The sequence below is a fragment of the Taeniopygia guttata genome, chromosome 6 (assembly GCF_048771995.1).
Source record: "Taeniopygia guttata chromosome 6, bTaeGut7.mat, whole genome shotgun sequence".
Taxonomy (NCBI): Eukaryota; Metazoa; Chordata; class Aves; order Passeriformes; family Estrildidae; genus Taeniopygia; species Taeniopygia guttata.
The window spans coordinates 31,077,860-31,093,207 of NC_133031.1; positions in this window are offsets into that span (position 1 = coordinate 31,077,860).

Genomic DNA, 15,348 nt, shown 5'->3' on the forward strand with positions numbered 1-15,348 from the left:
AGGCAGTCTGAATATATTCCCACTCCTTCTGAACAGTAAAAGGTTTAATTTCAAGCAGTTCTGCTTGTGAGTTGAAGACATTCACCACCCATGGGACAGAGACCTTGTCCCTCCAAGGAGGACACCAGAGAAAACTGGTTTCAGGTAACTGATCACAGAATCGCAGGATTGTCAGGGCTGGAAGAAGCTTTCAAGATCCTCTAGTCCATCTGTAAGCCAAGCACCATGATAATCACCCCTAAACCACATCCCCCAAAATTCTAAAATCTTCCTTTGAGTCTTAGCATCCCTTTCTAGCCATGCCTTTCAAAGAAGGTGCAAAAAACAACAGGTCAAGGAGGAGACAGTTTTACCACCCTTATCTTGGGGTTCTGGATAGTCCAGTATCTACTGAGCCATGGAATACTTTCCCATGGACTGTGGGGAAAGAAAATTTTGATGCTCATGCCAGCTCTCCAGCCCTACACACAGCTCAAACCTTAAGCCTTTTTTTTTTTTTTTAAGCAGCAATTAATGAGAATTGTGATCTAAAAATTAAAATGGTAATGAGCTTTTAGCATAATGAAAAGAGCTTGTACAGGCAAGAAAAAGCATTTGTGGGTCTCTGAGTCACATTACTCCCCAAATACAAAAGCAGATGTTAGCCTTGGCTGGAATGAGGTATATTGACTTGTTTCATTTTGCACAAAAATCCTCATGTCACACACAAAGAGGATTCTCTCATTTGGGCTGGGAAATCATTATACTCATTTTGAACTGGTTATATTTTCCTATGTTTGCACATCCTTATTTTCTTTCCATCAAATCATAGACTGGTTTAGGTTGGAAGAGACTTTAAAAGATCATCCAGTTCCTACCCCCTGTCACAAGCAGGGACATTTCCACTGGAAGGTGGAAGATACATTTCAAAATGTACCAGTACCAAGTGATCTACAGTCAATGATTTAGGAGTCAAATAAATAGCTGAGACAGTTTAAATCTGTAGAAAATAATGTCATTGTTACATGCCACAAATTACACCTGGAGTAATTCAGGTGAGATTCAACAAAACTGCTCCAAATTAAAAATAAGTACATTATCTTTCTCAGCGAGTGCAAACAAAAGAAATACTGTTTTGAGGAGAGAATGAAGCTGATTTTTGATGAGTGACTTGGTTGCTTTTTTTTTTTTTTTTTATGAATATGTGACATTTTGCAAGTTTTACAAATATCCAAGTGTAACAATGAAGCTTCTCTGTGGCAAAGACACCTAAGAACCTACAAGTTTGGAAGAATATACAAAAACATGAAAGTTTTAAGCTTGGCCTGATAAACAACTAATTAATATTGTAGCTAGAGTTTGCTCCTCACTGTTGGCTGAATTGATGAGTTGAATAGATGTTCAGGTTTTTTTCATCTGAATTGAGAGTATATTTCATTTGTGGGGGAAAAGGGGAAAAAAAAGCATCATTCAGAAGAAGAGACTTTGTTTTTGAAATAATTTTCTTTCTTTTAACATTTACAGAACATTCATCTATTTGAAGTCTGGCTCCCAAATATAACAGGTTTTATCTCAGAGGCATGAAAAAATGTGGTAAATTAAAAAAAAAAAAAAAAAACAAGCCACATAAAGACTGAACAAGCAAAACAAAATGTATTTTAAACTGTTTCCAAGTGTTTTGAGTTGTTTAGGCAGAGGCGGTACCTACATTTGGGATCTAATGGAGTGTCAGGGATATTTCCTGGATATCTTTTCTTTTTCTCTGATTTTGTTTTATGAGCATAATTTGAACCTACCTCATTAAACAAACATGTGTTCTCACAAACATTCCTTTTGCATTTCATGGCAGTAGCTTATCATCCTTCATATTTTTTGGCTCGCTACTCTATTGACTTCTTAAAGAGTTGGGAAAGTTTGAAAAATAAGAAGTCTTGCTCTCACCAAACAGCTTTAAGAAACTCAGTGTGAGTTTTCAAAAGTGTTGATATAAAGAAAACACCCAATTTGCATGCTGTGTCTAAGGGATTTGTGAGATTAATTTCCTTGTTTAGCTTTGAAAATCCTGCCTTGAAGACTCAATCTCCCAGTTCAGTATAGGGAAGGGGAAGGTCACAGATTGCCATGTCCAGGACACAGAAGTACCTGTGTCACCAGGGCAGTCCCTGCAGTGGCTGTTGGAGCAGATCTTGATGAAAACCCTGTTCCTGAAGCCCCTTAGCAGCCAGCTGGGAGATTTAACAGTTTAAATTTTGCTCCTAAACCCTTGACTGAGACTCATCTTAATGCATATGGGTCTTTATCCTCCCTATCTAACACAATTGTGGATGTGCTTATGAATAACTCATTTTTTACGGGTTGGACACAGCTCTCCTGCCAACCCATACATGCACACTAGGTCTGTAACTATTGTATTTTTTGGTCTGTCTAATGAGTAAAAGTGACCCTTAGAGGAAAGCCTGTACTGCAAACCTGTCTATGTGAGGCTACCTGTGCAAATGAGATTTTCAGGAAGGGGAGGGGGGTAAACACTAACTCTTCCAAACAGGTTTGCAAAAGAGATACAGTGCACCATATTATCTAACAGAGCTCCGTCTTTCACTCGAGGAGACAGGCATTAAGGTGCATTAGTACTATCATTTGTATGTCTGTAAATATCAATAAAGTATGTTATTTGGCATTCAGAGTGACACAATGAAGGACGAGGACTATCCTTTTCAGGAAATTTCACAGAGCCATTCACAAACAAAAGCTCAGTAATTTAATCTTTCAAAAGCTCAATAATGCTAAGTTCAAAACTGCAGGTTTTAAACTAATGTACCTGATAAGTAATGATGACAGAATTTAAAAGGTCCATTATTTGGTAATCTAATATTCCCAATCCCAGTTATCTGTCAAAGAGAATACTCTCCCTTAAACAGCGCTAATGCGTTCACATCTACATTAATCTCTTAGGGAGAAAAGAAGCATTCTTTAGGGGCTTTATCTGCTCCCAAATGTCTGACTCCAGGAGGAGCTGCCGGGGCTGTGTAAATGACCCCAATGCCTTTGTGCCACGGGTGCGATTTCTTACGGCTCCGCCCGATCCGGAGCCCCGAGAGGCGCTGCTGGCCAGCCAGCCCTCGGTGTTCCTTACACGCTGTGCCTGCTGCCTCTCAACCCTCTGCTGCTTCTCCTCCCCAAAACAAACATCGTGCTCACACCTTTGCTCCTGACCTGCCCTCCTTGCGCCGTGTGTTGCTTTTCTGTGCAGCACAACTCTGTTTTTCTGTCGCCATCTGACACTGTTGAGGCAGGATGGGAAGTAACAGACTTTGTTCAGAAGGCTGAGAGTATAACTCTGATTTATTTCAAAATACGTTGGTCTTTTATACAGAGCTTTGTGCAGACCAACTCTATTGGTCCTGAAGTGAAAACATCTCACAGCATTGGTATGCAGTGAATGACACACAGTGAAAAACTTACCTATAAACAATGGGAACAACAAGAGAGATAAAGAACCTTATTTACATTCTTCTCAGCAGTTTCTCAGGCTTCTGCCTGGTTAGAAACTTTCTGTTTCTCTCTGAGAATACCACAGTCATCTCCCATCCGTACTCCAAAAAGTCACAAGACCAGATTTGTGGCTTTGTGAATTTGACAGGATTCACAAGGGGACAACTTAAAAGGGCTGTTCCTCTCCTTTCCAGGGAATGACAGGTGATGATATACACCAGAAATAAGATCAGGTGTGCCACAACTGCCCACGGACTCTGAATTCATGCAGGGTTCCATAGGGAAATGGAGTCGCTCTGTTTTCCTTGGATTTGCTCCTTCCTCTCAGTTTACCTCCTCTGGAAATGTCTCAGCTCTTTAAGTCTCATCACTAGAGAAGGTTTGGGCCCTGAGTAAAGCTGAGTGTGCCCTGCTATATTCTGAATTCGCAGAACCATAGAATGCTTTGGCTTGGAGGGAACTTTAAACACCATCTGGTTCCAACCCCCTGCCATGGGTGGGGATGCCACCCACTAGACCAGGTTGCTCAGGGCCCCATCCAGCGTGGCCTTGAACACTTCCAGGGAAGTGTTCCAGCCATCCACATCTCTAAGCAACTTGTGCCAGTGCCTCACCACGCTCTGAGCAGAGAATTTCTTACTGACATCTAATCTAAATCTCTCCTCTTGAGGTTTAAGACCATTCCCTCTTGTCCTATCACTCACTATCCAGACGTATAAAAAGGTATTTCTGTGCTCAGGCTGATGCAGGACTTTTCAAAGTGTGTGTTCAATAGAATAAAAGCATTCACTGCTTCAGGAACACTGTACTTTTTCCTGGCTGGATTTTTCAAACACTGAAGTAGAATATATATATAAGCACACACAGAACTCCTTGTGTTTTTTATGTCTTTCACTGTCTTGATTTTCAAAACTTAAAGACACCACAAACTGACCCAGAAGGAAACTTTTCTAAATCATTACATGTATCAATATAAAAGCTTTATTTGCAATGCTGCCTGGAGCACTGAAACAATGTGATTTCTCTGTGAATCCTATGGAGCAGCATATAAATACACTTGGCATAGTGTTGTAAAGGAGTTCTGAAGGTGGTGTTAACTCAAAGGTTTTTTGTACAATTCAAAGAAAAGGAGAAACGGTCATACTCGTGGTATTGTTGAGAAAATGTAGCTGTTTACTATGTCTGCAGGCTATTGGTTTGGGAAAGTAGTTCAGTGGAAATTGCTTTTTAAAAAAATTTCAATCCTGAGTCAGGAAAGAAAGTCTCATGTTCACATGTGAAAGCAGCTCTGTTTAAATTTAAAGAGTGAAACTAAATGTCCAGTTCAAGGTATAGGAGCTATCCAAGTGTAAAGCACTTAGTCCTATGAATAAAGAGAGAGTACATATTAAAAAATATTAAGTTGCATATTAAAGTTATTAAGGAATCTGTCACATTCAATGTAATAAGCAGATGGATGGTTATAGTCTGTCATACAGGACTGCTTCAAAACAACACCCCACCACTGCCCAGAGAGCAGAATTCCTTCCCAGCTCCTGCTGAAAACTGGAGCAGCCTTGCTGTGGTGTGGGTGCTGCCTATGCAAACTGGCTCCAGGAATCCAGTAAACACCAGTTGCCCAAAGAACAGGACTTACTTCAGTAAGGAAAATCACCCCAATGGTGAAATTACCACAGCCATTTCCAGGATGTGTATGTGACCCTCTGGAAGCAGTGGGAATCTGCTAAATTTGCTAAATTTGCTGTGGAAAACAAATGCCTCCATACAGAAACTGAGCCACGTATTCAACACCTGGCTGGAGACTAAGAAGCAGTTATCAGGCAGCTCCAGGAGAGCTCTTCACCAAGTGTTTAAATCTGCATTCATGTTTCAGTGTTGAGTTGAATCGTGACAAGGGCAGCAGGATATTGGTGTGACATGGTGGGAACACTGAACTTGTGCACATCCATCCTTACCCCAGGTGTGACACCTGCCCTGCCAGCTGTACCTGCTGCAGCTGAGGGCACAGCAGCCACAAATACAAACTCATAAAATGTTTACTCTCTCCCCAGCAGCATTTTACTCCTGGTTTTCCTCTATTGAAGCCTGCAGGGAAAGCTGACCCTTTTAATCCCATTTAGCACATTAGGCATTTATTTGGTGATGTTCAGAAAAGTTTTGAGACATTGAATGACATTTTCCTGCAGCTGTATGACTCGGAGCGATTCATGTTTTCACTGAAGTCCTCTCAGTGCCACAATGTACATGGGAAGATCAAATCCTGTGTATGTACCACGGAGTTGGGAGAATGTGCAAAATATTCTTTGTGTTTCTCTGTCTCACTCTGACCCTTCAAAACCAGGGAGTGCTCAGTTCCCACCTGATATATTGTATCTGATTGCCAAAGATAAATTGATCTTTATCTACAAAATGACACCTTTTCTTCTGCTCCCATGAAAGCATCTTTCAGGATGATGTTTAAACAATTACATATTAAAGAACCTTTGCAATATCAATAATTAAAAGTAAATAGGTCAGAGAGTTTGTTAGGTGCTTTCTCTATTTCTAGGTGGTTCCTTCTCAATTCCAAACAAGTAAACTAACAATTTCTGTCTTTAATTACTTATTTAGTCAGATTTTCTTAGCTTTCATTGCTTCACTTCTCCTTTGGGTTCTTTTAAAAGCTCAATTGTTTGTTTTAATTCATTCTTCTGTTAAATACCTTCACACAGTTTAGTTCAGCTAGCCATCAATTCAGGAATATGGATGTTTTAAGTTTTTTAGGCTGATCATTCTGTCCCTCTAACAGATGACAGTCACTATTCACAACTCACTCAAAAACCTGTTCCAGGCCTGCCTTAAAAAGTCTGGATTTCTCCTCAGGTTTGTGAATTCCCCCCCTCTGCCTTCTTTTTCCCTCTGAATTTGCTCTACAGTTCTTTAGCTCCAGCTAGTGGCTTACTCCAAAATGCAAATTTTGTCCAGTGCCTTGGAAGAAAGGTGGAGTTTAGTTGTAGTTCTTATAATATTCTGAAGTGTGTGTTGAGAGGGAGAATTAATCAGAGGCATTCGTTCTTCCTGTCGAATTTGAGTTAACCCACAAAAACCTTTAAAATGTAATAAACACACTCCTTTTTCCGATTGCAGGCTCCTGTGTTATCACATTGGGCCAAATTCTGCCCTCCAGTGTAGACTTGCACAGCTCCTCTGGACTTCAAAGACACCAGCCAGTATGTGTCTTAAAGCAAAAACCCAGATGTTTTATCAAATAAAAAGCTTTATCTCTGCTCCTACTTTGCACCCTTCTTGTTGAGAGTTGGTGTAGCTTTTGTACAAAGTGCACAAATGAAACTAGAAAGCTTTATTTGTAAATAGGGTTGGAGATTTGGATCCACCTTTGGTGGGATTCCTCTTCTCTCAGGACTTTGTGGTGCATGTGGATCTATTCTGGCTCTTCTGGATGTCCCTTGCTCAGCCTGGACTGGTGACAGAGGGTTCCCCTGGCAAGCTGTGCCCTGGAGAGGTACAAAAAGGAAGATTTTGGGGGTTCCACTGCAAAGAGGGGTCAGTACCCCTGCTGAAAATCACTCTTAAGTGGATTTGTGCTAAGGTTCTGCAGATGCAGCTGTGTTCTGCCTTGGTAAATCTGAGCCTGCAGGGCAGGAAGTGTTTGAGGGCAAATGAACACAGGTGTGCAGGCATGAAGGTTGTTTCCCTGTGAGGAGAGAAATAAGTTTTTCCAGGGACAAATTATTGTGTCTTAATTAAATTAATTCATGCAACCTGCCCTAACCCTCAGAATGTAATGTTTAAATGGTAAAACAAAATGCAGTTTAAATTTATAGAAATCCACAAATCACTTTCTCCTCGGGTTTCAACTGGAAATTTCACTGAAATTGTAGATAAAATAAGTATAATTTAAAACCCTTTTCTTTCCCTTAGCCCCCACCCCAAGAAGTACATATATCCATATTCTGTGGGATAAAAGTACATGGGCAGACACAAGCCAAGCTTTGTTGTGTGGCTCTCAGCACTGGCACCAATACAGATATGGCTGCTTTGGCAGGCCTAGAGGAAACCCATTTGAATTCTACAATCCTCTTGTTTAAACCCAAAGACTCAAATGTCTGTTGTTTGTTCAAAGACTTTTATTGTTTCCATTTCATTACTTGGTGAACTGGATACTGGGACAGGTGTGTCTGCAGTCTGTTCATATTGACTGTCCATCTAAGATACCAGATAACATGATAATGCATTCCTGGGTTTCACAAACTTTGTCACTTCTGCCATAAAGCCCTGGCACCCAGTGTAAATAAATATATCTAGAATATACTAAATTCAATCCAGGTCTCTCTCCAAGGGCAGTAATGTGTTCCTGAAGGCCTAACCTTCCTCATCAGGCAGAAATTCTGCTAGTTCTACTATATTGATTCAGTCCTTTTCTGAAGGTGAGAAAAGCACCAGAGTACATTAAGAGATTTTGTGTCAACATCTCAAATGCAGCTTTTGCCACAGCTGAAGCAAACTAAATGACATTTATACTATGCAACACCAAGAATACCTGTCTGCCCTGGTACAGATACAGCTGTATCTCTGCTTTGTCTGCTAATAAATCTAGGCACAAACTCATCTAGACATGCAATTTACTCATGTGTATATATACTTATATTAAAAAATAAGCATCTGCACACAGCCTTCCACCGATTTTTCATTTCCTTATCGCTCACAGATATTTTCATTTAATTCCAATATATCCGAGAGTGACAGAACAAGCAGAATTGTTAAGTGCTTCCTAAGGTTCTGTTGTCAGTGTTATATCAAGGCAAAAAAAATAACATATTAGTGCTGTAATTTTCTACCAAGTGCATCAACAACACACTTGGGACACACGCAGAAGTCTATTGATCCACTAGGTCAGGGACCTGAAAATATTTGAAATTGTTCTTTAGAAAAATAAAATAACCCACACTCTTCTTGAATTACTGTGGTCTTTCAAAGTCCATATAAAGTATTACACAAGGAGACAAAGCTATTTTACCAGGCAGGCAGATATTCCAAATTACTGGTCCTTAACAAGCATGGTAATACATCAGTCAAAAGCAATAAATTTAAACTTAATGAAATCTCAATTTGCCTACAGTGCATTTCACTTTGACATTTTCTACATTGCCACGGTGCTTTGATAAAGTTTTTTAAAATGCAAAGAAAGTGTCTGAAAGGCTAAAGAGCAGACTTGGTGCCATTGTGCCCAGTGGAACATTACAGTACTTAAGTTCCATCACTATATGCCCTGTGGCAGACTAAGCCTGAGTGCTAACATAGGTTCAGTTTTCATTATCATCATGTGATTATCCATTTTACTGCATTTAACTGATAATACAACTACCAGCTCACCTTAAAAGAATTAGCTTGGAGGTTTCATTGCTTTCCAAATGGAATTCATTTGACAAACAAATGACAATTAGCCCAGTCTCCCTGTTCTGTGTCAGGATGGTTTTTGATTGAACCTAGACCAATTTACAATTTTTAAATGAGTTTAGACATTTACATTTAAAATGTCTAGAGGAAATTAGCCTTGGGACATCTAACAGCCAAAATGCTTTTTGAAGTTGATTATTATTTGATCTAGTACCCTCTACCTGTACATTTTGTTCTGACTTCAAAGTTTTGGAATGAAAATGCCACCTACACCTCAAAGCATAGGGAAAAACTTAAAAGCAGTTTTACTCATTATGTTATGCAAAGAAACCTATATTTTAATATTCGTTTAATATGGTTAGTTAGCTTTAATGACACCAGTTTGACAGTGTCATAGTTTTCGAATATAAGACATTGATTGAAGTTTCCTGTGCTTGCCGGCGTTTTTCTGTAGAACGAAAGAATATCTTTTGAAGGTGAGATTCATATGCCCCACACTGCCATTCTACCACAGATAGAAGTGTAATCATTTACAGATGAATGCATGTTTTTTGTACAGCATCAGAAATATGTTGTCATTTCTATATTATTCTGCGTATCAAAATCTTCATTGATTTTTGTTTTCCTGCATGCTAAATCTGTCCAGCTATATTCATATTGATCTTAAAGCAGGAGGAACTCCTTAGGAAAAAAGGGTTGTCAATAATTCTGTTATAAATATGTAGGCCCAGATAACACAGCCATGAAAATTGGGCTGAAATTAGGCACATGGTAGCTCAGCCTTTAGGTAATTTGGACCATACTATTTTTATTTTGTATCATTAATTTATGCAATTTTTGTAAAGTTAGAAGACATATGGCCACTGCAAAATTATGAGCATAGAAATAAGTGTTGTTGCTTTTCTGGGTTCTGAGTTTTTAAAGCTCTACTCAATGCCTATGGGAGTCTTACAACTTTCAGAAATATATCTGTTTTATTTTAACAAAATCCCTATTTGACTTGCAAACAGTAATGATCACTTGGGAAGTATTTTTTAAAAAACACATTTCATGACTTTTTTGATATATATGAGCATACAAAATTACCACAAAGTAAGGTTTTCTATCATGGATAAGTATGATTTTCTTGCAACAGTTCCTACAAACCCTGCTTAAGACAGGTTTAAGCTTCTGAGGTCTTAAGTGTCTAAACAGAGCTGAAAGCAACTGAGATTTTGGAAGAAGCTAGGTTAGAAACCTAAGTCTGAACTAGCACTCCTGTTTTCTCATGCCATGGTTGTTTACAGAATCAAAGGAACCAAATCTTGAGGAGTGAAACAATCATGTATCATCATCATAGCACTCTTGCCTAACTTTCAAGCAATGCCAGCTCTTGTGGGTGTCTGTGTGATCTCAGCTGCCCGTGTTCAAAAAATTCTGTTTCACAACATGCACAGAATACTGATTTTGCCACTCCTCAGCTAAAAATTCCTGGGCTCAGCTGGGATCCATAGGTTTGCTGCTTCACCACATTTGTCATCTAAGAGAATTGATTTAAAATCAAAGCAGGACTGTGCAAATATAGTGGGGACTGTTGATTTTAGAGGGAAGAAGAAGATGATAACACCCTAATTTTACCTGCTTAGATCAGCCTCCCCAAAACAAGGTGATGATGGGATCACTTTCTTTGACAGGCAAGGTGAAGTGTCTTTCCCCCTTGGCACAGGTAAGGACTTAGATAAATTCACTCCTCTTCTGTCAACTCTGTATCTTACTGGTTTTGCATATTCCCTCCACAGGGCACGCAATTCTTCTTCTGCTTTGGATATGAAGCCTAAGTGCCTCATTTAGAGTTCCAAATTTTGCTGTGAGGGCTCAGAGATAAAAAAGTACGTGAATCTCAGACAATCTGGGTAACCAAAGATTGTTAAGGCTTGAGTCTCAGTGTTCCATGAATTATTCCTTGAAGAGGGCAAAATCTTCAGCCTGAAATGTTTCCTTGAGTGAAGATTCTCAGAAATGGGGAAAATATAAATCAAATTATGACCTGGGAAGAACTCTTGGGCAAACTGTGTTTGGCTTGCAATGATGGGGGCTTAAAAATGTGAGCATTTCAGTCAAAAATGTATCATTACAATCAGCTCAAAAGGATGCTGGCACAATCATTCAGAAATAAGTACTGGTATATTTTCTGTGCCTGGTATGCTCTAAAATATGTACAAGTGTGATAAAAAACATTTCAGGAGTATATGTTGCAAAAACAAACACCCCAGGGATGGAGGTCAGAGACAGCTTTCCTGTGAAATCTTTAACTATTAAATTCAAAATCTATCATTTTCTATGGCCTAAAAAGCAAATCTTTAAAAGTAGATATTGAAATCCTCAAGTGGGGAAGTGTGAGTGTCTATAAGCAGGGCTGAAAGTGCAGTGGGTGGACTGAAGGCACTATAGAATCAGATTGACTAATTCCTCCAGTTTAATTATTTAGAAAAATAAGGGCTTGCCTTCCAATTAAGAGAAGAACAGCTGGGTGTCTCACTTGGTAAACTCTTTTTCTTGTAGTGCCTGCAATGAATTCATAAATTTTAACAAATTTTTCTTACCAGCTCTGAGAATTTAAGTATTGTTTTTGTTCAGATGCAAATGTAGATGTGGGGGATGGTGTGAATGGTGGTGTTCCTTTTCTGGAAGGTACAGGATGTAGCAACCTGAGCATGAAATGCTCTGTGTCTTCAGGGACTCCTGCTCTCATTGCTCACCCATGTGATACAGGTATTTGGAGCATGAAGGAATGAAACAGGGGACAGGCTGCAGATATTTAAATCTGTACCTGCTGCTGTAGAAAGAAAAGGAAGTATTTTTAGAGAGGAAAAACGGTGGAGGTCCAAAGCATGGAGCTCATTGACTTTCATGCTCAAAGTCACCGTTCTCCAGCCCCCTGTATCAGCCTGACCTTGTTCAGGAGCTCTCCTAGAGAGAGAGAGGGAAAAAGCAGGATGACTGAGTATTTCTAGCAAAAGTTGGGTTTCATTTATTATTTATAAATTTCATTTTGTACATATCTTTAGGGACATTAAGAGATTAGTAGTCATGCAGTTTGTTCTGAGCATTAATACTAATCCTTAAAGATAGGTGAAGGGTAATTTCATTAGTTTTTATAAAGGTTTGGAATAAAACTAACCATTCAGTCAACAGTTTGAAAGGAGACATTTAGCACTGTGCTCTCTGCTCTCCCAGCAGGCTCTGCCTCTCACAGAACATGTCAGCACAGACTGGCATCTCAGCAATGAGGGTACATTTCTCAGACATTCTTTTATGTAAAATAGGTGGGTTCCTCTTTCCTAAATATGTCATATAAAATCATTGTCTCTGGCATGACATACAGTAGTTCAGGAAGGGAAGCTAATCTAGGAAATAAAGGGATACAGACTATTGATGCCAAAATCAGCAATTACATTGTATGAGATCTCATGAATAATTCCTGAGCTGTGATTTAACATTAATCTGAGTGTTTAGTACAAAGCTGGGCCGACACCAATAAAATGCTGACTGATTTGTTTTAAAATAGTGCTCCTTCAGGCTTCACTACACTGCTTTGAAATAAATGCTTTTAGGTAATACCTCAACCTTACCTCTGTAAAGCACAGACAGATGTACTCATGTGACTGCACACTCAAACTTTACCATTATTCTTTTTCCCCTTAATTTTGGCCTAAAACCCTTTTTCCAAGTGCAATATTTAATACTAGCCATGATTTAGCTAAGTGGGCTTCATAACACAGACCTTTTCCTCCCAGGAAAATCTTATCAACACAAGACTCTGTCATACTGAATGGTGATATTTGGTACCTGTGCATGACTCAGGTGCAAGGAGGAAGCCATGAGCAGTGAGACAAGCAGGAGATTACCAGCCAAACCTCAGGAGAATTTGGTCTGCTACAATTGCTCCTGCATCTTTAAATAATGCTTCTTTTCCATGAACATCAAAGGACAATAAAGAGCAGGGGCGTGAAACAGTGGTGACATCTCAAGACACACCATCCATGTGTTCTGAAGCACTTCTACCCATACCCACGGAATGCTGGAATCATCTCCCATCCCACCCACAGCTCCTGGCTCTGTAATAATGGCTTTGCCACTCAATAAGGGTAAAACACTCAATCTGTTAATTTAATTTCATCCATTAGCAATGCATGTCTATTCAACAGAAACCCTCAGCCTGGGGCTCACACAAACCCCCTAGGTGCTCTTTTGGGGGGATGTTGGTTGATTGTTCTTACAAGAAAATATTCAAACAAGGCAATCATCTCTGTGATCTGACTTCTCTTTCAGTTCTGCCCTCTGAGGAGCATTTCCACTCACGAGGCTCCTCACTGTGGAATCACCAAATCAGCACAGTGAATGGAGAATAACAACAACAAGATGGGCTGCAGTATGCTGAGCTGAAAAGGTAATTTTTTACAAATTCCCCAGTGAATGTTCTCACATTATGTCTCATATTGTCTGGAACTTAAAATATAACCCAGTATCAATGGTAAACCAACTTTGGCTTGACTGAACCACAAAAATGTGAAGCTCTTCACAAAGAAGGGAACTTCCAACTAAAATGCAATTTCCAGTGCTGTGCACCAGCAGGTGTTGGTGTATTGTCTACTTTTGCTTCTGTCTTTAATTTTGCTCAAGCACAAATAACAGTAAGGAATAAGATCTTTGTCTGAATGACTTGTTTCTTCTTTATATATTTGTTTATAAAACTGCCTAGACATGACCAAGCACCCTGTAACTGACAGTGTGTGGAAGTATTAATTCTGTCTCCCTGTTTCTAATATCAATATTTACATACTATGCACAGCAGTTTGCACCTCTATTGATATAAAAACCTATTCTGTCTTGTGTGATCACCACAGCAGGAGGAAAGGACAATAAAATGAAGCAGGAATATAAAACAACCTGCTAGCTGAACAGCCAGGAGGCTGAGGGGCTTTCTAAATAGGGTGGCAGAGGAGCCATTTCCACTTAGTAGTTATTGATTAAGATGGAGTGTGAGGGAGGTGAAAGGTAATTCCATGAGCTGCTGTCCTGTCTGGGAGAGCATTTGCTGCCCTCCACCCTCAGAGACTGTTCACTTTCCCACACTGTCTGCACAGGAATTATGGACTAACAGCTGCATCCCCAAAAAGTGATGGACTTTTACTTTGCTTCTTTGAAGTTTCCAGTTTTGGAACCCAGCAGCATTCCTGACTTTTTGGGGACTTACCAAAAGTTAAGGTAAGGTGCTGAGGTGAGCTGAGAGCACAGTGTGCTCTGTGCACATCCATTTCCATCTGGCCTGGCTTGCTCTGGGTGCTTCCTGCCCACGAGCTCTCAGCACAGATGTTCACCAAGCTGAGTGTTCCACCATCCTTAGGGGCACTTCCAATATTTTTTTTATTGGCAAATGAGAGCTTGGAGAAGATCACTTAGCAGTGGGCACATTTATGATAGAGGGGTTTGAAAATAATTACTCTTCTTGGGAATAACTATAGGTCAGGGATTGGAGTTCATAGGGTTTTTTAAGGTCTTTTCAGAGCTTCAGTTTGAAGGATTCCCTCTCAAGATCCTGCTCTCTCTTATATAAATCTTTGTTGCTAATATTACTTTTCCCATTCTTGACTCATGATATAAAGCAGCCTCAGGACTGATCCAACTTTTTCATCTCTTGATAAAATCCCCTGGAGTTATGTTACATTAGAAGTGTCATAATAAGGAATATTCCAAATATATCACTTATTAGCAGTGGCATGCCCTGGCATTTGGGAATATCCCAGCATTAATAATTACACCGTGTGATCCTCACAAATATGCAAGGACAAGCTGCCTAATCCAGGAGAGGAAGGAGAAAAAAATGCAGTTGTCAATACTTAGAATTGAAATTCTTTATACATTTAAAGTGTGCAGTTGAAATATAGGTAGTTGAGTAAATGCCGTGACTGTTACCCAGGGAAAAGTTTAGCCATTAAAATTAATGAAAAAATGTATGTTTGTAGATTGCAAAATGAAAGAATATATGGTGTTAGAAGAGGTTTTATCTTCTGTATGTTTTCTTTTTAATGTAATAAATACAAGGCAAATAGCATTGGTTTATCCAAGGGAATATTGAAATCCATTAGGAATGTGCTGGGAGTAATCTGATTCAACAAGTCAGTATATTTCTTTCAAAACATAATATCGGCACTACATTGTGCAAGATGAAGGTTAGATTACATTTCTTGCCAGTGCAATAATTCCCACATCATAAATTCTGATGAAATTATATCAATATATAAAGCAAATGGATGTCTGACCCACCGTGGTTCTCAGATGTAGAAGCTGACACACAAGTAAATCCCCAGCTGCTGCTTTGTGCAAAACCATTCCAACTGTGCCATTCCTGGGAACTGTTATTGGCTCTCCTGACCAGGAGCTGCTGCTGGGGCTTGTGGTTTCTGCTCTGAATATTAAACTTTGGCATACAAGAGTCCT